General features: G+C 41.9%; 1 pseudogene; it reads left to right on the forward strand.

The window, feature by feature from the left end:
* The first annotated feature begins 20788 nt into the window (after window positions 1-20788).
* On the forward strand, window positions 20789-20966 carry LOC129400298 (U2 spliceosomal RNA; annotated as a pseudogene).
* Window positions 20967-21736: the final 770 nt, after the last annotated feature.

Consider the following 21736-nt stretch of genomic DNA (forward strand, 5'->3'; position numbering starts at 1 on the left):
ATCCATTTTGCTACTCTGTGTCTCTTATTTGGTGCATTTAAGCCATTGACTTTGAGAGAGATTATTATCATGGGGTTTTGTGTCACCTTTCTGTGGGGTTGGTTGTTCTGGTGGGGTTCTTCCTTGACTTACACTAGCCCCTTTAGTCCTTCTTTTAAGTTTGGTTTTGAGTCTATGAAGGTCCTGAGCTGTTGTTTATTTGAGAAATAGTGTATGGTTCCTTGAGTTTGAGTGAGAGTTTAGCCGGGTAAAGTATTCTTGGTGAGGCATTCATTTCGTTGAGTTTTTTCACTATGTCCCACATTGTCTTCGGACTCGGAGGGTTTCCTCTGATAGGTCTGCTGTAAATTTGAGGGGTGCTCCTTTGTATGTGATTTCCTTCTCTGACCTTGCTGCTTGCAGAATTGCGTCTCTATCCACAGCTTCTGTCATTCTGACTATGATATGCCTTGGAGTCTTTTTATTCAGGTCTCTTTTTGCTGGTACTCTTCGGACTCCTTGGATCTGGATGCCTGCCTTCTCCAGTTCTGGGAATTTCTTAGCAATGATGTCTTTGACTGTGTTTTTTTTTCATTGGGATTACTTCCCTGTGCTTCTGGTACTCCAATGATTCTTATGTTGTTCCTCTTGAAGTCATCCCCGAGGACTCTGATTTGCTCTATAGCCATTTTGAGGTCTTTTGCCATTATTTGTTGTTGTCTGTAAGCTTTCTGCACCTCATCTTCAAGCTCACTGATTCTGTCTTTGGCTTTAGTCATTCTACTGTTGAGGGCACCTACTGTGATTTTTAATTCATCTACCGAATCCTTTATTTGTGAGACTTCTGTCCATAGCTTTGTGACATCTGTTCGTAGCTTTGAAATTTCTGATCTCATTTCTTCCTGCATTTTCTTGGTTGATCGTTCCAAAGCATCATTCATCTCCTCCCTTAATTTATTGGATGTCTGTTCCATGGTTGCTTTGAGTATATCGACCCTCTTCAAGATTTCCTCTCTGAATTCTTTTTCTGAGAGGTCCTATATGTGGGTAGACCCTGTGGAGATTTCTGGAATCTTTTCTTCATCTTCTCTTCATGGAGGGAATTTTCGCTGTTTCTTCATATTTTTATGGAAGTCTACAGTTGGAAACTTCTAGTTGTCTATCCCTGTTCCCTCTTTCTGCAGGGGGGATTCTGTTTGTGCTAAGTTGATGATCGTAGCCTTGTTCCAATTCTAGAATACTTCCTTACTCTCAGGCACTCCTCTTGGTTTGTGTGGGGCCTCTAGTGATGACTTAAGGCTATGCTTTTTGGACGAGGAGTTTGTGCAGATTCTGTTGTTCACTGACAGCTTTTGTGAAGTTCAAGTCAGCTAAAGGACTACTTGGCAAAGAATGATTGAGATGGCCAGGGTGATTTTTGAAGAAATAGGTTATAGACTGTACAATGAAAGGAAAATTACAACTGTGGCCGCGTGAGCGGCCACCGCTCCAGCAAGTGGCCAAGCCCTTTTGAGGCCACGCCCCCTGAAATACAGGCCACGCCCCCAGTAATCTCTTGGGGCACAGAGCGGGGTAGATGGCGCTTCCAGGTGAGCCCCGGTTGCCTGGGAGCCACTGGGAGAGTGTCCCGGAGCTCGCTGGGCGGGAACACGATCGTTGGAGAGTACCTGATGGACAGTTCCGGCATTACAGAGGAGCGGAGAGGCGTGTCCACTCGGCGCAGGGGGTTGGGGGTTCCAGGGGAGCCCCCGTTGCCCGGCAGCCGTTGGGAGAGTGTCCCCTCATATTATGTTTTTTAATATCCAACCAATGAGTACGGTGGTTTTCATTTTTTTGCTAGGAACTAATACTACCTTATTATTTTGTGGGGGAGAAGGGGTTCAATCATATAATGATCCAGCATCCATCCTTCCACCAGTGTACATTTACCAACACAATGTCCCTAGTTTCCCTCTCATCACCCTACCACCTGCCACCCTCCCATGCCATCCTCTATGCCAGGCCCTTTTTACTCTGTCTCTGTCTCTGTCTCTCTGTGTTTGTCTCTCTCCTTTTGTGAATTTTGGTTTGCAATACAGATACTAAGAGATCATCGTGTTTGTTAGGGAGTTCAGTATTTTTATTGAGAAGGCACAGCTGGAGTAGGTTTTTTAACTGGGTGGCTGCCTTGGGGTGTGGATGTGACTGCCAGAGCTTCCGGAAGTATTCGGAGGAGTGGGTAGTTAGCCCATACCAACCCCAAGAGAGCCTGGAGATTTCTATCACAAAACCCGCATACCTGAATTTTCAGCAGAATAATATCTCAGCAAGGTCTGTCCCGAGACAGTGAAGTCCAGCCACCGGAATGGCGGCAATTTTGGGTTTTGAAGGAAGTGACTCTTGGGGATTCTGCTTGGGTGGACAGTGGGCTGACCCGCTCCCATTCTGATCTAACCTGGTCTGTTTAACCTTGCGTGGGTCCGAGGTTAACTGTGGCTTTCCATCTCTTTCGAGATTTATTTATGAGTCTCTAAAACAAGTCCAATAAATGAGCTTGTATGGCTAAGCCAGAGGTGATTTGTGGTCATGGCTCCCACATACCTAATTTTTGGTGGTTTAATTTCTTTCTTTCTTTTTTTAGACATTTATTAAAAATTCTCTCCTCTTCCTAAGATTCTTTCTGTTTTTTGCTTCTTTCTTTTTTTTATTGAATTATCGTGAGCTACACTTACAAAGCTTTCATGTTTGAGTTTCAGTCATACAATGATCGATCACCCTTCCCCCAGAAGTGTACATTTTCCACCACGAATGTCCCCAGTATCCACCCCCACCCCGTCCCACCTCTCCCCCTGCCTCTATGGAAGACAATTTCCCACTTTCTCTCTACTTATGGCATTGTGGTTTGCTATTAATTTCTTGGGAAACATGGTCCTGAGTTGCTAGAGTCTGGGCAGAGGCACAGCAATGATTTTGGGGTAACAGGAAGCCTGAAGGTTTAACCTGCTGGTGGTGCTGTTTCCTGGGCTCCAGTGGCAATGGCAGCAATCTGGCAGAGACCAGGACTGGGACCACAGCTGCTAACATTTGCTGGCTGGGCACTCTGGAAAGGTAGCAACCACCATTTGAGCAGATCATGACCCAGATCTACATGACCCATTCTGGGTTTCCAGACAATTGGCGCTCAGGGAGGTTTTTCTTCATAATATGCTGTGGGTGGTGCAGGCTACTAGTGGTGGTGTAGGCTAATGGTGGTGGGGTCACCCTGCTGGTGGCTGAGCCACAAACAGTGGCATTTTTTAGTCTTGGAGATGATTCTGGACCCAGAGCAGATGCCTAATTGGCCGCGAGTTTCTGGGGCTGCTCAGCTGCCCAAGCCACCTCCTCATGGCAGGTATTTGGGTTCCCACCTCAGCTCTGTGGAATGTGCCCAGAGCTGTTTGGTTGGTGGCGGAGGATTTTTAGTCTTGGAGCAACTTCTGGGACCAGAGCAGGCAACCAGCTCTCTGCCACCCACGCCATGGCAGAAGTCTGGGGTGTCACAGCAGTTCCAGGTGCCAGGAAGGCTTTGGAAAAAGCCTTTTGAGAGAATTAACACACCCAGCTCTGGCAACCAAAAACCTCCACAACCCAACTGCTGCCATGCTCAAGGCCTCTCCCCACACACTCAGTCCGAGCATCACACATGAGTGAAGTCCTATGGAACCCAGGTCACAAAGATAATGCAGAACTTTGTGACCTTGGACTCTGGGCTCAACAGGACCAGGGGCGGAGATCCTCTGCCCATTTTCCCCAGTCTCCGGTGACCCAAGGGTCATGCCCATAAGCCACCTCCTGATGGCGCCAGATATTCTTGTCATCAGCCACCATCCAGATCACACGGCTGCTTCTCCCGAAAGAGAGCATAACATGAGGCCCCCATAACCATGCCACGGAACCAGACTCTGTGCCAGGCTGTTTCACATGGGGCTCCCCAGAGGGGGACGGGTGAGAGCCCTCTCCACTTTAAGGGATCCAGCTTCGGCAGCCAAAACCCTCCACAACCCAACAGCCACCATGCTCAAGGCCACTCCCCACGTGCTCGGGCCAACCTTCACATATGAGTAAACATACTCCTGGACCGTGCACAGTCGCATGACACATCATAAAACACTCCCTACCCATTCTCCATAATTACCACACCACATTTGATGGGGTTTAGATAGTAGGCAACAAATCATAGAGAGAAATATATATGCATATATATTTTTTCAGATACTTATAACAAAACTAACATTACCCAAATTTAACGACATGTTAGTGATATCCTATAGAATGTCTTAATGACTCCTGCCAAAGTAGAACAATCTTCATACTGTTTCCTATATTTTTTTAAGCACGTTCAGCAGTTTTTCATAACAGACAATACTAAATATATTATTTTGGTTGTGTTTTGGGATAGAGATTGGGGTTTGGGATGGAAACATCCCAAATTTGGTGGTGGGAAGGTGTAATGGTGGTGGGACTGGTGTTTGAATATTAAATGCAATCAAACATTGTGAACAAACTTATAAAATTTTTAAAAGTTTTTAAAAAATAATGTGGAGTTCATGCCCAATTCAATCAGCTTAATCAATGGCTGAATAAATAGCAGTGTTCCTACATTATATATCATCATCATCGTCATTGTCGTTGTTGATTTTCTCGAGGGGTCTCAGTAACATCTTCATTCAAGCAAAACCTTTGATTGAATATGATATGGTCAATTTTGTTGTGGAACTGTCCACCAGGAGACTCCCATGTCCAACCTTTAGATTCGGCCTTCTGGAACTGTGAGTTACTATGTATGGTCTTGGCCAACATGGTCTTGGTCCTCCACTACCCAGCCACTTCTCCCGTTCTGGACACTCTGGCCGAACCTCATGCATGAGTGAAGCCCACAGAACCAGGTAAAGCTGAATTTTGCGACCTTATACTCCAGGTTCAATGAGACCCGGAAACTCCTACAATATCTAGTACCCTGCCCCAGGGATCAAACCCAGACGACCCACCCTACTGGAGCCAGATAAATGCCTCACTGGCAGGCCTCCACTACCTCTATTACCCACGCTCTAGGCCGCTTTCCGGACACAGCATAGGACACTTAATACCCATTTTCCATAATTTTCACACCATATTTGATGGGCTTCAAATATGGTATAAACCATGGAAACATCTGTAAGGGTGATTGGAGGCCACCCTAAAAGCCTCCATCCCTCTCGGAGAGCCCGGCAAGCTACCGAGACTACACCCTCACACAGCAGAGCCTGGCAAGCTACCTGTGGCATACAGAACTGTGACGTTGGTGGTGAAAAATCTACACTGATGGAGGGATGGGTGTTCAATCATTATATGACTGAAACTCAATCATGAAAGCTTTGTAACTATATCTCATGGTGATTCATTAAAAAAATGAAAACACGAACCAAAAGTGATAAAGTCAGTATATCAAAGTATGAATAAAAAGTGGCTTTTTTCTTTTCTTAGATTCTTTAACATACAAACATTATATAAAGTAATTATAACAATGAATTGTTGGGTTTGGAACACATAAAGATGTAATATACAAAATTATGATAGTGTAAAATGAGAACGAGTGTTATATAGGAATAATATTTTATATGTCAGTGGAATTAAGTTAGAAAGTTCTGATAAACTGAGATGTATATGATAAATATTGGAGTCAAGGGTACTTAATAATAAAATAACTCAAAATATAATGTCCTCAACAAATTATCAATTACAGTATTAGTATTTAAGTTTTTATAAGAATTGAACATTTGATGGAATCCAATGTATTAACTTCATGGGATTGAGATTATTCCACAAATCTGACAAAATGCCCACTCCTTCATTTCTTTTTGGGTGTTAATTATTTGTTCCTGTAATAAAACATCAAGTCTGTTCGTTGTTTTGGACAAATTTGTGTAGAACACCATGTATGTTTTTCTATTTCATTCCAAAGCATTGATTAATTATAAGGATTGCAGTCATACACACATATATCAGAGTCACAAGGAAGTCTAGATTGACATATGAAAGTTTCTTGTCATTGGCCAAGGTATTTACTTGAGTGCTTCTAGTGAGTCATGACTTGTTTATCCATGGAAGTTTGAGTTAACCATTCTTGGGTAGTGTTTTGCATAGACCAGGTTACAAGATCAAAGGGAGGGGACTTGATGACGTGAACCCAGTACAAATGCTGGCCCTTGCTGAGGGAAATAAATCAGTTAATTATTATACCAATTATGGTAGAGAATTATGGGTGACTATAGATATCATGGCTAAAAATAGATATTCTGGGGTGTTAGGTACTTACTGATTGTTTGAGCATTAGTTCTACTCTCTTGGGGCCTTTCTGGGTGACATTAATTACCAAATTTGAGTTCCTTTTGTGTCTAAAGTTCATTTTTGTATCTAAACTAAAGTTGATCTGGCTGACAGGATGTGGGGTGGGATTGAGGGTTGTCAATTTTTAACATGAGTCATCTCATCAGCTCCTCTAAGAGGAGGGGAGCCTGGCTTCCATGCCACCTCATGATAAGTTTCTACCCTTCTTGCCAGAGCCACACCAGTTGTTTTTCTGTTGAGACAAAAGCATACCCTGCCCCCATTTTATTAATTTCCCTGGTCCTTGTCAGTTGTTTTCTATTAAGGGTTTTAAGGAGAATGTTAGCTGACTTTCTGCTTGCTGCTCCGCCATCCCAGGTGAGGCTTGCCTTTGGCTTACAACACGGGGCCTGTTCCAGAATGGGAGGCAGAGCCCCTCCCTACCAGATGGGTCCCAGCAGGGATTACGATGATTTTTTTGTATTGTTCCTCTTGAACAAATCCTATATTTATCTGGTATGCTGTCTATTTCTTTTCAGACCATTTTCCAAATTCTGCTATTTCCTAATAGTTTTCTCCTTCTCATCTTGGAGTTCCTTGATCTTTTGTATAGGATAACATTGGGTTTGTCCTTTCAGCCTTGCCACAGGGAACTTAGTTTACCTTAAAGCAATGTCCTTTCTGTATGGACACAGGAAGACAGTTAATATTATGCTTTGCAACTTGGGAGCTGATTGACTCCAATAATATTTACTCCCAAGCGTTTGCTTTCTCAACTCAGTTGCCCTTAGTTCCTAGCACCCCCAAAGCAGGGTCCCGACGAGGGACATAGTGTACCCGGGGCTAGCTGTGAGTTACCCTAGCATTGAAATGGGCTAGGCCAAAGCGCCACAATACTCAACTATAAGTTGAGAACATCGTCTTAGACAAATGCTGTCATGATCCAAAAGTAGCGACGATACTAGGACCCTGATGGGGTTAAGAAGACTAATCTGGCCTGAGGACTGTGGTCTGGAATATATAGTGAGTGTCCTCAGGAAGAGCCAAACTTTAAGTCTGATATATCTCTTACTGTGCTCATACAGAATGACATTCCTAGAAATATTAGAAGTAAATTTACTATAACTATTTAAGTGAATTACTAGCTGAGGAAGGAAGAAAGCAACACACCCTTGTTTGGATTCCCACCCTTGAGCTGATCTCCTACTAATCTAGAGTAATCTCCTTAGATGAGATTTTGTTAATCTTCTGGAGAAAGGGTCTTACCCCTCTTTGTTGATTTGTTAATGTTCAACCCACCTTTGTGTCACCACCCTATGTAATTGCTGTGTAAACTAAGACTGTAAGCGGGAGAGAGGGCAGAGGCAAGACAGAAGACACAGAAGCAGAGGTAAGACAGAAGCAAGGAGAAGAGACAGAAGCAGAGAGAAGACATGGAGGCAAGAGAGAAAACACAGGAGAAGACACAGAAGCAAGAGGGAAGACACAGAAGCAGAGAGAAGACACAGAAGCAGACACAGAGAGAGGTCGGTAGAGACCAGAGGAGAGACTGCAGAGACAGAGACAGAGAGACAGACAGAAGAGAGCACAGCGGCATACATAGAAGCAGAGCACAATGAGGAGCCATCCCGAACCGGTCCAATCACAGTGGCTTGAGAGCACTGAATGCAAGCGACGAGAGAGAGAACCACCCCTGAGAGCCCTGAACAACACAACACATATCACATCGCCTCCTCCCACGCGCGCGTCTTTGTAAATTTTTACACTTTTGCTCAGCGACTATTTTTCTGCTATTCAGAATTTCTATTAAGGTTTTTTTAACATCACCTATCATACTTTTTACCTCTATCATTTCTGATTATAATATTTTTTTCATTTTGATTCGTACTTTCTTATCTTTTGCTGACCACCTGTGCTATTGTTTCTTTGAGCTCATTCATCATCCTCATCATGGTGTCACTAAAGGCATTTTCTGAGGATTTACTGAGCTACTTGGTGTTGTTTATGTCTTTGAAAATGATATTGTTTTTACTTATTCAACTTGTAGGGCTTCTAGGAGATTTTTCCATTGGTTTTCTAGTGTTTTGCAATGTTAGGGCTGGTCTTTGTAGTTAACCACCCTGGAGGACACTAAGGGATTAGGTTGAAGTTTATTCTATTCTCCCTGCCTGTACTAATAGAATGACAGATAATTGTGATCAGCAAGCATAACTGTGAGTATAATTGTGAGTATAACTGTTAGCTATACCAACCTCACTTATCACCAGGTTAACTGAAGCCATGTCCCCAGTTCCCCATTAACTCCCTTTTTCATCTTCTTCCTTCCATCCTTTATTTTCCCTCTCTGTCCTCCTCCCTAAACACTGGGGTCAAGGGTGATCTAGGCATCTCCCCTTTACTGCATTACATTTCCTTATGCAGTTATTATATATACAATAGATAAGTGAGATCATCCTGTTTGTCTTTCTTCTTCTGGCTTACTTCACTCAAAATTATTTCTTCCAGTTCCAACCAGAATGCAGCAAATTGCATGATTTTAAGCTGTATAGTATTCCACTGTGTATTCATACCACATCTCCATAATCCATTCATCTGTCATTACATATTTAGGGTGATTCTATATCTTTATATTTTGTTCTAAGTGCAGCAATGAATAGTAGTGTGCATACGTTATTTTAAAAGAAAGTTTTTAATTCCCAAGGATAAATGCCTCAAATGGAATTGCTCATTTGGCAGCTCAATTCCAAGTTAACTGTGGACTCCATACTGTTTTCCACAGAGCTTAAACTAGAAAACATTCCCACCAGCAGTGGATGAGAGTTCTTTATTCACCACTACTCTGCTAGCACAGATTGTTCCTACTATTTTTGGTATGTGTCATTTTCACTGATGTGAGATGATATCTCATTGTCATCTTGATTTGGATTTACCAATATGTGATGTTGAGCACTTTTTCATGTGCCTACTGGCCATATGGCTGTCTTCCTCTGAGCAGTGTCTTCATTTCCTCCCCATTACGAAAAGGGTTTTAGAATTTTTGTTCATCTTTGTGAGTACTTTATATATCTTGCATATCAACACTTTATCTGATGTTTTGAGTGCAAATATTCCCCCATTCATTTAGCTTGTGTTTCTTTTTAATTTGATGTAGTCCCATTTGTTCATTTTTAAAATTTTGTTGCCTTTGCAAGTGGTATAAGATCACTGAAGATGACGTTGAAGTCCAAATCTTGTAGTGGTCTGCCTATATTTTCTGCACTGTACTTTATAGTTTCTGGTCTGATCTCTAGGTTTGATGGGCTTTGAAATGTATGTTTACACTTTTTATGCTATTGGTTTGGGCTTTTTAATCTTTCTTAATGTAGGCCTGCATTGCTATGAATTTCCCCTTTAGTACAGCTTTTTCTATATCCTTTAAATTCTTATGGCTTGTGTTTTCATTCTCATTAGTTTCAAGGAATCTTACTTCTTCCTAATTTCCTCTTTGATTCAGTTGTTCAGCGTCAAGTGTCGAAAGTTCCCCAATATTCTTTCTGTGGTTAATTTCTATTTTCAGGCATTATTAGTCTGATAAGGCACATAGTACGATTTCTATATTGTAAATGTATGTATATTTGAGTTATGTCCTAATATGATCTATTCTAGAGGATATTTTGAGTGCACTAGAGAAGAATGTGTATTCTTGTTTTGGGGGATGCAGAGCTTTGTATATGTCCAATAATTTGATTATTTGAGTTACTTAAGCTCTTTTCTCTTTACTGATATTCTTTCTAGTGATCTGTCTAGTGGTGAAAGTTGAGTGTTGAAGTCTACAACAACCATTGTGTACCCATCAGTGTGTTTTTTAGGTTTGTGAGCAGAAGCTTTATGGACTATGCTAAGCTTTCATTTGGTGCATAAGTGTTGATAACAGTATTTCTTTTTTTTTCTTTTTTAAAAAATGTATTGATTCACCGTGAGATATAGTTACAAGCTTTCATGTCTGACTTACAATCACACAATGATCAAACACCGATCCCTCCACCAGTGCACATTCCCCACCACCAATATCCCCAGTATACCCTCACCTTTCCCACCCTCCCCCTGCCTCCAAGGCAGACAATATTCCTCATACCCTCTCTCTACTTTGGGGCATTATGGCTTGCAATGCAGATACTGAGAGGTCATCATGTTTGTCCTTTATCTACTTTCGGCACACATCTCCCATCCTGACCTATTCCTCCAACCATCATTTTCTTAGTGATCCCTTCTCTATTTCTCTATTCCAGCTGTCCTCTCCCTGCCTGCTCATGAGGCAGGCTTCCAACAATGGAGCAATCTTCCTTACCCTTCAATCTACCATCCTTGGGTGATGGTCTTGTGCTATGTTATTTTATACTTCATAAATGAGTGCAGTCCTTCTATACCTGTCCCTTTCTTTCTGACTCATTTCACATAGCATGATACTCTCAATGTCTATCTACTTAGAAGCAAATTTCATGACTTCATCTCTCCTGGCAGCTGCATAATATTCCATTGTGTAGCTGTACCAGAGTTTCTTTAACCAGTTTTCTGCTCTCGGGCACTTGAGTTGTTTCCAGATTTTGGCTATTGTGAACAGTGTTGCAATGAACACATAGGTACAGATGTCATTCCTACTGTGCTTTTTTGCAGCCTCAGGATATATTCCTGGAAGTGGCATTGCGGGTTCATATGGAAGCACAATTTCTAGTTTTTGAAGGAATGTCCAGAAAGGCTGGACCAGTTGGCATTCCCACCAACAGTGAAAGAGCGTCCCCTTTTTCCCACATCCATGAAAGCACTGGTTGCCTTTGTTCCTTTGAATGTGTGCCAGTCTCTGTGGTGTGAGATGATATCTCATTGTTGTTTTGATTTGCATCTCCCTGATGATTAGTGATGTGGAGCATTTTTTCATGTGCCTTTTGGCCATTTGCATTTCTTTTTTTGAGGAAACCGCTGCTCATTTCTTCTCCCCATTTTTTGATGGGGTTGGAGGTTTTTTTCTTACATAATTCTACTAGTGTCTTGTATATCCTGGATATTAATCCCATATCATGTGGATATTGGTTAAATATTCTTTCCCATTCTGTAGATTCTCTCTGTATATTGGTCACTTTCTTTTGAAGTGCATAAGCTTCATATTTTGATGTAGTCCCATTTGTTTATGTTTGTTTATATTTGCTTGGTCAGTCTTGTTTCATCCTTAAAAATGCTTTTAGCTTCAATGTAATGGAGGGTTCTGACTACATTTTCCTCTATGTACATTATGGATTCGTATCTGACATTGACGTCTTTAATAGACTTTGATCTGACTTTTGTGCCGGGCACTAGACAGAGGTCAGAGTTTGTTGTTTTGCAGGTAGCTATCCAGTTTTTCCAGCACCGCTTGTTGAAGAAACTTTCCTTGTTTCACTTCACTTTTCTTGCTCCTTTGTCAAAGATTAAGTGGTTATATATTTGGGAGTCTGTGACAGAATATTCGACTTGATAACAATATTTTTTTTGATGGCAGAGAGTCTCTTGCCCACACACCTGGCTGTCTTCCCCAGGGCCCCTTGGAGGGGATAGGTTACAGCTTCCTTCCCCACCCCAAGCAGAGCTCCCGGCAGTCGAAGACCACTGGAACCTAGCTACAGCCATGCTTGAGGCAGGCCTCACGCATGAAAGTACCAGCAGAGGAACCCAGGTGTGTGTAATCCCATCAATGGCCAACATCCAGAGACTTAAAAGCAAACTCCCAGAAGCGCCTACTTCTTGTAGCCTACTTCTCCCTCTGGGAGAAACTGGCAAGCTTCTGAGAGTTTCCTGCCCACATGGGACAGACTTGCAAGCTTCCCATGGTGTATTCATATGCTAAATCCAGTAACAAGCTGGATCTCATTCCTCTGACCCTGAAGAAGCCTCCAGTGTGACATCCTTGGGAGGGCCAAGTGGAGAGAGACTTCTAAGATCTCAGGGAAAGGACAAACTGAGAGGTTACTGATCCCACTCGAGAAATCGACGATTAACGAGATTTCGTGATAATGATCGTGATTTTGTGTGTGTGTGTTTTCTTTTTGGGTCACACCTGGCGATGTTCAGGGGTTACTCCTGGCTCTGCAACTCAGGAATTACTCCTGGCAGTGCTCGGGGGACCATATGGGATGCTGGGAATCAAACCCGGATCAGCCGCGTGCAAGGCAAACGCCCTACCCGCTGTGCTACTGCTCCAGCCCTGGTGATAGATTCTTGTTGGAAATGTAACCTTTGGAGGCTTGAAGGGATATTCTGGTGTAAAAGTGATATTAAGGAAGAATACATCACCCTCATACAAGGATCCTGGAGGTGCTAGGATAGTTGATCTCCGGTCATAGATGTTATCACCCTTGGGACCAGCACTGCAGTCCAGAGTGATGTCGGACAGTTCCTTCTGAATTCTGACTCGCTTTTCTGTGGGTAGGACACTCTCACCCTCCCCTGGTACCACGTTCTTGGAGGACACCGAGGCCTCTAATTACTTTCTTATATTGAATGTTATTTGGTCTAATATAAGTATGGCTGTCTCAGCTTATTTTTGTCCTCCATGAACTTGATGATTGTTTTCTATCCTTTCAGTCTGAATGTGTTTTTATCCTGTGAGTTTAGATGCGTTTCCTATCAGCAGCAGGTGGATACACTTTCTTTCCTGAGCCACGACTTTTTATAGGAGAGTTTACTTCATTGACATTGAGAGAGAATGTTGATATAAAAGACTGTGCTGCCATTTTTGAGCATGTGCATGTGGAATCAAGTTGTTTTTACATGAGTCTATTGTTTTTTATTGGCAGCCTTTCAGTTATTCTAGCCACATTGGTGTAGTTGTCACATATACTGCCAACTCTTGTTTATCTGAAAAGGTTCTTATCCATCTGTCAGATCAAAATGATAAATTTACAGGATAGTGGACTCTAGGCTGTAAGATTTTTTTATTCAGTACTTTGAATATGTCATTCCACTCTTTTCTGGCTTGTATGATATCATATGGAAGAACTGCTTTGATTCTTATGTCGTTTCCCTTATATTTTGAGGGTTTTCTTCTCTGCTGTTTTAAGGACTTTGTCTTTGTCATTTGATTTTACTATTTTGATTTCTATGTATGTTGATGTTGTTTTGTTTGAGTCTATTTTGTTTGGTATTCTTTGAGCATCAGCGACATGTGTAGGTGCCTTTCTCCGTAGATCAGGAAATTATTTCTTCCACCTTTTCTTTTCTTCCTCTCCTTCTGGTATTCCTATGAATTCAAGATTATTCCTCTTGCTGTTCTCTATCAAGAATCTTACATATTCTTTCATTTATTTATTTCTCTTTTATTACTTCATTACTGGTGATAGCTAGTGTTTTGTCTTCAATATCACTGATACAGTCCTCCACATGTTGAATTATATTGCAGTGTCTTGCTGTTGTATTTTTAACTCCTTCAATTTAATTTTAAGAGCCCTTTAATAATCTGGATCAGTTCATCTTTGAGTTGGTTGGCTTATTCTTCTGGTAATTGCTTTATTTCTATCCCATTGCACTGATTTGGGTTCCTCAAAGATGGAGCTTGAGTCTTTATTTGAACATGACTTTTGCTGGAACTGCTGTCCCTGTCTGTCAGAACAGGCGAGTTCATTTGTTTCCCCACAGTTATTAATGATTTTGGGGTGCTGAAATTTGGACTTCAGATTCCCCATTATCTGATATCTAATCTGATTCGTTATTATTTTTTTTTTTTGCTTTTTGGGTCACACCTGGCGATGCACAGGGGTTACTCCTGGCTCTGCACTCAGGAATTACCCCTGGCCGTGCTCAGGGGACCATATGGGATGCTGGGATTTGAACCCGGGTCGGCCGCGTGCAAGGCAAACGCCCTACCCGCTGTGCTATCGCTCCAGCCCCTGATTCGTTATTTTTTCAGCAAACTATTGCTTCTTATAATCTGTTCATCTAACAATTTTTGTGTTCTTAAGATGCAATTTCAGTGGTCATGAAGGTGTATATCTAATATTGTCTGCATAGAGGATCGTTATTGACGTATTTGAGGAAATATCAGAACCAAAAACACTTAGAGTTGGTGGGGTTGAAGGGGTGAAATTGTGTGCTAGCAGGTTTGGGTTTGAGTGGCAGACTTTGAGGGGCCTCTTTGGTTCAGGGAACCCAGGAATAGAGTCTTTGTGCTGGAATATTGGGGCAGTCAGAGCTTTGGAGTCCTTCAGGCACCTAAATATTAAGAGGCCAGCATCAGCACCAAGGGTTCTTTGGAGTGTGTCCTGCATTCCAGAATTGGGAGGTGGGGACTTCCTTGGTCAGGGGACGCAGGAAGAGGTCATGGCTCAGGGGCAACAGGGTGAGAAAAAGATCCTCTCTTTTGTTTTTAAGGAGATTTTTTAATAGTCTAATGAACATTGCTTATTGACTTGATCTTGTGGTTTATACAGTATTCTGTGTAATACTTTAATGATCCAGCAACACAGAATTGTAAAGATCTGGCTGGGGCCAGAGTGATAGCACACTGGGTAGGACATTTGCCTTGAACACAGCTGACCCAACTTCAATCTCTGGCATCTCATATGATCCCCAAGTCTTCCAGGAGTAATTCTTGAGCACAGAGCCAAGGAGGAAGTCCTGAGCACTTCTGCGTGTGCCCTCAAAACAAAGAAACAAAAACAGAACAAAAAACAATTTTTAAATAACTGGAGCGATAGCACAGTGGGTAGGGCATTTGCCTTCCATGTGGCCAACCCGGGTTCTATTCCTCCTTCCCTCTCATAGAGCCCGGAAAGCCACAAGAGTATCCCGCCCACACGGCAGAACCTGGCAAGCTACCCGTGGCATATTCGATTTGCCAAAAACAGTAACAAGAAGTCTCACAATGGAGACGTTATTGGTGCCCGCTTGAGAAAATTAATGAACAATGGGAGGACAGTGCTATAATGCTATTTTGAGTCATAAGCTAGGCCATTGTTTGTTTTTAATTTCAAAGACTTTCACCCCGTGCAGCAAATGCTGACAGGCAAGTGATAGTTGTTTTACTTGAAAAACTCATTTACAATTTAGCTTGAAAAAGCTGATTTTCTAACCCTTCCCCCCTCAATGCCAAAAGGGAAACTCTAGTGTATCCTTTTTTAAAATTTAGTTAGTTAAGGCAAATATATTAGCAAATACTAAAGTCCTTTGGCTGGAAACTCCCAGGATGGGATGGGTGGAAAAAAAAACACAAACAAACCAGTTCTTCCTGTTCTTAGAAGACCTCATATATATTTGCAAAGAAATATTGCAAGTAGGAAGATAGGAGGACCTTGATAATATGTGTTGTAGGGAATACAGCAATCTGAAACCTGAACCAGTCCAAGGGCATGGAGACTTTTGACATAAAGGACCATTATCTGGAGCCTGAAAGCCATTGAGATTCAGACTCCAGGTCAAGTGCAGGAGACTTCTTGAGAGGAGAGGTGGTTGTACTCCCTGGGAGGAGAGGCACTGCAAGTAAGGAAGGCCAGGTGATGAATAACTGCTCCAAACTGGGGGAAGTGTATATAGAGCCAATTTGAACAAGGGAATAGGTGTATGTGCTGCCAGTGCCCAAGTGTTATATTCACACACATGGTTCCCCAGCATATGCCACCCGCATCTCCCAACTTGAGATGTGTGCGTTCATATTTTAATGCTGGGGTGTGTACCAGGTCCCTCCACTCTAAAGAAGCCCATATTATCTCTTAAGCATGTATCTTACCTTACCTCTCTTTTTACCTTCCTTTATTTTCCAACAAGCTTATTATGTTTCACTGCTCATCTCCCAAAATTTCTTTTCTGAAAGAAAGGTGATGCGTGTGAACAGACTGGGTAAGATCTAGCACCAATTTTCCTTTCCTCCCTCCCTGCAGCCTAAACCCAAGGCCCTCCTGAGAAATCAGGTGATAGAGATCAACTTTTCATGCCATGACGGGCAAGTGGATGTCAGGTGCAGCTTGATGGCTATCTAGAGGAACATGGAGTCCTTGCTGAGTAGGGGCTCATAGATAGCCGACTCTCATCTGTTCTAAATCTCCCAGGCTTTCCAGGGTGACAGAGGTGGGAAAGTGAAAGCCATACATTTCCTTTTCTAAGCTACCACCTCTTTCCTTCCCATTTTACATAAGTAACCCAGAGACCTCCACCCACAATAGAAACATGCATCTATTCATAATTAGCGCCTAAACTTTTAGCAAGTCCCAGTTGTAAAAAGGTTTTGCCTACAGATTATCAAGGTGGTGTTAACAAATTAACTCATTTACTTTAGATAAATTGCTCCAGAAATTTAAGTTAGAAAGAGCTCAGAGATCAAATATTCTTAGATATTTTACATTATGCTTCACTACTTTGCCTCTTAGACAACCTGGATCAACTTGAAAATAATTAGTGAGAATAACTTTGTCTTCATTATAGTAAAAAAATAAAAACTTGTAATGTCAGACAAGTTGCTTTCAACATGAGCTAATTCTGTTAATTAAACACTGACATGTCAGTTAATATCTGGCATCCAGTCTTATGACTCTACAGACCTCCATGTTTTAAACTAAACAGTTATTTTTCTTTAATCAGTCTTTATTTACCACAATTATTTTAATCCACAACTTTTTCTAATTGAGATTGGTTTAGGCCTCTAAGATAAAGCTCTGCAACTGTGTCTGAAAAATTGTTACTTCTGATCGTAATTTGGCTTAACATTTGAAGACTCCACATAGATGCATACAGACAGATGGATTGACTACAAATATAGAGGGACACACACACCCATATACACAGAATAAATCAAACATAATTATTGTCCAAGCAATCATGTCTCCTGAACAGCTCCTAGCAAGGGGTTGCTTGGCTTTTTAATGTTGAATCTACTGCCTCCCCACGCTCTTGAAACATGGGCCAAGTTAACATATGTGTTAAAGAAAAGTTGGAATATTCACACAACTGTGGCAGTAAGATGATTAGCAATCAGCAAGTGCCTTAAATATACGGTTTTAAAGCTATGGCAATCTCCTATTCTGCTCTAGCAGGGAGTTTTCTGTTTGTTTGTAGGCCTCATTGTATAAACTAAGTCAAAGTTTTTTTTTTTATCCAGGGAATTATCCCAACTTTGTGGTTAATTTAAAGGAACAATTGCCCATAAGAAATAGAGAAAAATAAATATAAGCAACTCATGACTGTCACAAATATGCTTTCCATGCTTATGACCCTCTAGATCAACAATAGGACCTCTAGAGAAGAGTGTTCCAGGACCAGTGTACCTCACTCTCACTGTGTAGTCATGCCCCTGTGCCAAAAAAGTTCCTTAGACAGTAGTGGTAACCCTGGGACTGACTATATACAGTTCTCAGGCCCAGCACCCCTAGGCCCTCTGCAGATTCATGTTCCCACACCATGACCACCTAGGACAACAACTGGAGTGTAAACACCACACCTCCACCCCAGCATCACCACACCCATCAGAGCTGCAGACAGAACTCTACATCCCTGTCTACTATTGCCCAAGAGAGTAAGAACCTTTGGGGAAAGTGAGCCTAACCATATATAGTGGTGAGAGAAATCCAGGAATAGTGAATGGTCAGAGTTTCATCCTCAGACAACTGAGAATCAAGAACAATGAGAAAAATGAAGGAACTTAGCATGCTAGCAGAGAGTGACAAAAGACCAGGAGTATCTGCAAATACATCAGACCATTTTTATTTGCCAGAAGACTTCAGAACAGCCGTGCTATATCAATACTTTATAATCTTAAAAAATCTTTTTGTGAAGCAAGATAGTTTTATTGAAACTAACTTGGAAAGATGTGAGGGGAGAGAAAGAAACAAATTATTTGTTTTAGAGAGAATGTGGATTTCTCCAGTGTAGTAAGAGTGGGCAAGGAGACTTAAAGATAAACAAGTGAGATACATGCTTAAGGGAGAAATTGGCTTTGAAGAGAATCCTGAAGAAGACACTTGAACAAAGAATCAATAATCTTTAAGAGATCCTGATAGAAAAAAATGGAGAAAAATAGCTTCATTCAAATAGAAACGAGGTAGCTAAAGAATACAACACTAAGTCCCAGCAGTAGAATAGGTTCAACTGAAAGTTGAACTAAATGACCTTAAAATATGTACACAGTTCCACCCATAAAGAAAAGGCTATATAAAACAGATTGAAGAAAATTTAATAAAATATACAATAATATAGTATTATTTACAATCTTAGGGGAAACAACCACGAAATCATTGGGATACCAAGAGAGGAAAGAGGAAAGGGGGAAAGAATGATAGTTAAAAACAATAGGGCTGGAGCAAGAGCACAGTGGGTAGGGCATTTGCCTTGCACACATCTGACCTGGGTTCAATTCCCAGCATCCCATATAGTCCCCTAAGCACTGCCAGGACTAATTCCTAAGTGCATGAACCAGGAGTAACCCCTGTGCATCACCGGGTGTGACCCAAAAAGAAAAAGAACACTAAGAAAAATAGAATAAAATTAAAAAAAACAATAGTTGATGAGGACATTAGTGGTGGGAAATGTACACTGGTGACGGGATAGGTTTTAGAACATTATATGACTTAAACCCAAAACATGAAAATCTTTCTAACCATATGTCTCCAGCCTGAGAACTAAGCCGTGGCCCCATGCCCGCCCAGGAGGGGAAAGGTATTTCTCTCTCTCACCTCTTCCTTTCCGGGGATGAAGGGCGTGGTGACCGCCATATTTTGACGACCTCAGATGGGGTTTACAAGCTTGCAATGATCCAATATCTGGAAGAAATCTCCCTGGACTTAGTTGTTAAAGTACAGAAATCCAAAACCTCCTATCTCTTCACAACAGGTCTGACTAGTGGGGTACTCCTAACAATAATAGTGAGGTTTATGTTGAAATATTGAATGTAACCATAGTAAACAGAAAGTAAAGTGAAACTTATCAGTTATAAGGCGGGGGGCATGGGGGGACGGGATGGGAGGTGTACTGTGTGGGTTTTTTTTTTTGGTGGTGGGATATGGGCACTGGTGAAGGGATGGTTGTTTCAGCATTGTATAACTGAGACTTAAGCCTGAAAGCATTGTAATTTTCCACATAGTGATTCAATAAAATAAAATTCTTATAAAAAAAAGAAAATCTTTCTAACCATGTAACTTTTGATGATTTATTAAAAATTAATTAGTTAACAAAAATAGTTGAAAACTTTCCTAATATAAAGGGAAAGATTTTAGCACAGATTAATGAGTGCCAATTAATGTAAACCCAAACATTATGCCACAAAGATACATTGTAATAAAATTGGCAAAAACCAAAGGCATTAAGCAATAAGCGAAGTTTCATATACATGAGAGAAACATAGGATTAGCATCAGATTTCTGTAAAGAAACTCTGCATCAAGAAGAGAATTGAATTATATATACAATGTATTTGAATGAAAAGAATGTATTCTTTCTCAGTAAGGTTATCACTCAGAGTTGAAGGGTAAAAATAGAAATCAACAGCTGAAGGTATTCATAACATCTAAAGCAACTTTGTTAGGGGAATATAATGGCCTCATTAAAAGCAAAGAGAAAATATCATAACAACCAAACTCCTCATAAGCACATGGCAACAAATTCTTCATATCTATAATTTCTGTAAATATCAATGGACTGAACTCTCCCATAAAATATCACAGAGTTGCCCATTCAGGTATCCGGCCCTTGTCAGGGCTCCTTCTCGGAGCCGTGGGCACTAACACGCCTGAGAGTTATTCTTCCCCCTCATATCCCATGGGTCAGGCAAAACCTTCTATTGAATATGATGTGGTCAATTTCATTGTGGAACTGTCCACCGGGAGCCTCCCATGTCCAGCGTTTAGATTCGGCCTTCTGGAACTGTGAGTTACCATGGATGGTCTTGGTCGACATGATGAATTCAGACAGTCCCTCACCCTGATCTTTACATTCTAGGCCATGTGTCCCAATGTGGAGTTCTTCAGGCGATCTTCTCGGACCTATCTTGGCATTAAAATCACCAACAATGATCTTGTAGAAGGTGTGGTCTTCTTTATAGAGCTTCTCCAGTTCCATGTAGAACCTCTCAATGTCTTCTTCATCGTAGTTGGAAGTTGGTGTGTAGACGATGAAGATAGAAACTGCAGGCAGTGAGCCACATCTATTCAGGCATAATCATCCAATTTGGGTTGTTAGGCATTCGAATGAATCGATGCTCATGGCCAAGTTCATATTGACAAGGACACCAACACAACCAATGCCTCTGTTGTCGCATGTTCCGAGGAACAATTCTTCTCCAGTTTTAAAAATGGCGTGATGTGATTGATGTCTCCTCATTTTGGTCAGACCAATGATGTCGTACTTGATCTTCTGCGCTTGCACCATCAGGTCCTCGATGGAAGCTTCTGATACCAGTGTCCGTGCGTTGAAAGTACAGACAATCATTTTAGTCTCTCTTCATTTTGGCAGTCTAGTTCGTCCCAGAGATTTTTTCAGCCTCTCTTTGCTCATCTTTCATCACTTCTCGGCCTTTTGGCTAAGATCAAGTGTAGTATCTTTGCTCATCTTTCTTAACACTGTAGTATAAACGGCTCTTTTGGTGACAGGTGAATGAGGTCAATTGTTGTTACTGTTGTTGGCATATCGAATACGCGACGGGTAGCTTGCTAGGCTCTGCCGTGCTGGCAACATACTCTTGGTAGCTTGATGGGCTCTCCGAGAGGAAAGGAGGCTTTTAGGGCGGCCTCCAATAGCCCTTAGAGGTGTTACCATGGTTCACACCAAATTGAACCCTATATGGTGCGGGAATAATAGGTATTAAGTGGTTTATGGTATGTCACGCGGCTGCTTCGTGGCCGTGCGGTCCGGAGAGCAACCTGTAGCATGGAGGTGTCTGGGTAGTGGATGTAGTGGGGGTCGGCCAGTGAGGTATTTATCTTGGGTAGGGTGGGGCGTCTGGGTTGGACCCCTCCCTCAGATGCCGGAGATTGGAGGAGGCAGACAGAGGATCTTGTTTCCAGGTCTCGTTGAACCTAGAGCTCAAGGTTGCAAAGTTCTGCTTACCTGGCTTTGCGGGGCTTCACTCGTGCGTGAAGTTCAGCCCAAGTGTCTAGAGAGCAACCCTTAGCGTGGCAGTGGCTGTTGTCCCAAAATTCCAAACGGGATCAGACCACTGTCTCCTTCGTGTGAAATTCTACTTCACAGAGCAGGGAGAAAAGTCTGCAAAGTTTAAGTCTAAGAAGGCACTCCCAGAATGACCACCAACTGGGAGCTCTTTGGCACTATTGCAGCAACGTGGGAAGATGCCATCCTTGACAACATTCACAAGGAATACGATCGACTGGTTCAGCACCTCCATGTCTGTGCGAAGAATGCGAGAGTGAGAAAGCCACAAACAGACGCCTGTCTTCGGAAACTCTAGAGCTCATTCGTCAACGTGGTTTGGCGGGAGCCTCAGGCAACCA

Source organism: Sorex araneus, chromosome X (genome assembly GCF_027595985.1).
Source record: "Sorex araneus isolate mSorAra2 chromosome X, mSorAra2.pri, whole genome shotgun sequence".
NCBI classification, from domain to species: domain Eukaryota; kingdom Metazoa; phylum Chordata; class Mammalia; order Eulipotyphla; family Soricidae; genus Sorex; species Sorex araneus.